At 33.2% G+C, this 3,248-nt stretch overlaps 1 long non-coding RNA gene across 1 annotated transcript; it reads left to right on the top strand.

Annotated features, from left to right (window-relative positions):
• Nucleotides 1–392: 392 nt before the first annotated feature.
• On the top strand, nt 393–2,207 carry LOC121793609. Its single transcript, XR_006049130.1, has 2 exons — nt 393–805; nt 1,802–2,207. It is a non-coding gene; the product is annotated as an uncharacterized LOC121793609 (long non-coding RNA).
• The last annotated feature ends 1,041 nt before the right edge of the window (nt 2,208–3,248 follow it).

Here is a 3,248-nt window from a genome sequence, read left to right as displayed (position 1 = left end):
TGTATGTAATATCTTATCATCAGAAACTTAATGTGTGTCACACGGTATAAATTGAATAATCGAATGTAATCATATAGTTTAATTCTGCATGCTCAATAAAATAAATTAGGTTGACGAAATACAAATCAAATAAGCATATAGTGTTACATATATAAAAGTTCGTTTCTTCCTCGAGCTTTATTTTATATGAGTAAAACAAAGAAAATTGAAATAAGTGGAAGTCGACCCAAATCGGACCACTCATTGTTCGTTCAAATTCGGTAGCACATAATACTTGAAAATATATAGTATCAAAATTTTAAAATAATATACTATATTATTTTAAAATTTAATATTACTATATATTGCACTATGGTCACACTATAGTTAAAATAACATGGATGAGATTGAATTATAGGAATAGGATTCGGATTGCTTTTGCTTGTATGGGTACTTAAGTAATTTTTCATATAAGAAACTGATGCAGGATTTGAAAATCCCTATTATTTTGCACTTTGATTTTGAATTTCTGCCATAACTTTCTCTTTCCCCTATTATCCAATTAATCACGACGCTCTCTCAATCCAGAAACCTTAGGAAGAAATCTCCAATTAATTGGTGCTCTTCCGCCATTTCACTCCGCCACTACTTCTCGATTACATCGTCACCACCAGTTCTCGATTCCACCAGTTCTCTCCATCGACGCAACAATTACCAGCCTTTCTCTCTAATTGTTTCTCATTGCATCTTGTGAAAGGAAGCGGTGTCTGCTATTCATAGCTCTTCCTTCGACGTTCTTGATTCCTGCTCCGGCACGACAGATTCGGTAATTCTTTTTGATATTGTTGTTGAGTGTAATTGCTTTGTATGCAATTGTTTGCTTCGGTATTTCTGTCAGTTTTACTATATTGATTTCGAGTTTGGGTTCGATTTTGAATAGAATCGAATTGCTTGTTACAAGTTGGATAAATATTTGTGTGTGACCATAAATCTGCTTGCCACTACAATTGCTTGTGTTTTAGTATATATATGCTTACTACATATCTGCTTGATGCTTGGAATACTCGATAACAAGCCAACAATGTAATAGTTTTGGTCGTTGAACACGAGACTTGCTGATTAGAATAGTTAAAAAAATTATCTCGAATTGCTTGAAACAAGTTTGAAAAATGCTTGTGTTACCATATATTTGCTTGCTACTTTAATTGCTTATGTTGTACTGTATATCCGCTTACTACATATTTGCTTGCTGCTTGACATACTCAAGACTAAGCTTTTAGTCTAATAGTTTTGGTCGTTGAACATAGGACTCAGCTAATTAAAATGGTTAGAAAAAGGATTTCAGATTGCTTGCCACTACTAGTATGAAAAATGCTTATGTGATTCCATATATATGCTTCCTGGTTCAATTGCTTGTGTTTTATTGTATGTCTGCTTAATACATATATACATATATGCTTGTTGCTTGTCAAACTTGAGAAAGAGCCAACAGACTAATAGTTTCGGTCATTCAACACAGGACTCACGCTTATTACCATGGTTAGAAAAAGGAAGGTAAACGAAGATCCTACAAAATAATGACGCTTTGTTCTATTATATTGTTTGCTTGTTCAGAGTGTTAGAATTGCTTGTTAAGTATGTTCGAACTGCTTGTTCAGTTTGTTAGAATTGCTTGTTCAAGCTTATTAATTGTTCCTTTAATGTTCGCTTTAATAAAACATTGAAAATGTGTGAAAAGACATGTGTATAATTTGCTTACTAATGGTTGGGAATGTTCGTGTTAATACATGATAAGTGTAATGGTTTTCATCGTGCAACACAGGACACAATTAAACAATGGTTAGAAAAAGGAAGGTAACCGTAGAGCCCGCAGAAGAGGAGAACTCTTGAAGGAAATCTGCATAAGTTTAAAATAAGTTTGTGGATGACGTAAAGAGTACAACAACACGCCACTTTGAAGAGGCGCAAAAGAAAAGGACCCGTTGATGTTGAAAAGATGGTTGCAGAGTACCCCAGACCTTGAATAGTGAAAGATATTGTTTTAGGAGAATGAACATCACTGTCTTTTGTTTAAAAAATTTTTAGTAAACTAACTCTTGATGGTCGACAACCGTTGGTTTCTTTGGGTGTATACATTGATGGTTTTTGGATTTCTATTTTGTTTGGTGTAGACATTGAATGTTAAACAATCATAAGGCATGATTTACAATCGTACGCAAATTCTGAGACATTGGCTAGCAAAACAAACTCTTGTAGCTCTAATCTGTTCAAATCCTTGGTACTACCAAGCACTAAATTATAAATTGACATGCAATATGTGATGCAATTAAATTATAAAGAAGAATATGGAATTAATGACAAGATATGCTATTCCAGATTACAAAGCATCTAATCCACCACATGCAACCAAGCAATTACACATTCTGAGGCAAGCACTAATTGAATTTTTATGATGGTTTGTGAAAAAACTTGTTACAGAGAAGCAATGCCGATGAGTTGCTCTCAACTCTTTCGTGTTTGAACTTCAATTACATATAGTCTACCAATGAAATAAGAATCTTCTTCCACTCTTTTCCTCTTTTCAGTATCAGGCAAGGCGGGAGTTGCTCTCCAACTCTTTTCCAAACTCTAGCATTACAGCTGAAAACTGACATGCAATTTAATACCCATAAGTAAGCAATGTCACATATTTAAACAAGCAATCTGGCATACAAAATCTTTATGAAGAAATAAAAACAATCAATAATAAATTATTATCAGTCTTTATATTTGAACTCCATGAAATTTAATTACAAATACATAAATTTCATTTGCAAGCTCATGAAATCCGAGAATTTCTTCAATTGGTCATTAAATCATCTGGGAATCCCAGACACTGACTTGCAATTTAGTAAACATGAGCAAGCAATATAACATGTTCAGTCAAGCAATCTGACAGACAAAATTTGTATGGCATAATACAAACACCCAATCACTAAATTGCAATAAGTTATGAAATATAAACCCCACGATTTCAATTCCCATCACATAAATTTCATTGACAAGAGAAGATACAAATCCGTGAGTTCAATTACACATGAAATTAGTGAAATTCAATCACATATCAAAATCCATGAACTTTAATAAGCAATTTAACATTCACACGATTATAAGTAAATATTTACCGTTTGCGGAATCAGTGAATTGGACGTCAGCAGAAACATCATTCTCCATGGATTCAATGAAGATGGAAGATTTAATGAAAAATTGCAGATATTGAATATCTACGA

This window comes from Salvia splendens, chromosome 3 (assembly GCF_004379255.2).
Source record: "Salvia splendens isolate huo1 chromosome 3, SspV2, whole genome shotgun sequence".
Taxonomy (NCBI): domain Eukaryota; kingdom Viridiplantae; phylum Streptophyta; class Magnoliopsida; order Lamiales; family Lamiaceae; genus Salvia; species Salvia splendens.
The sequence above is the reverse complement of the archived record's forward strand: the minus strand, read 5'-3'. Positions and strand labels throughout refer to the sequence as shown.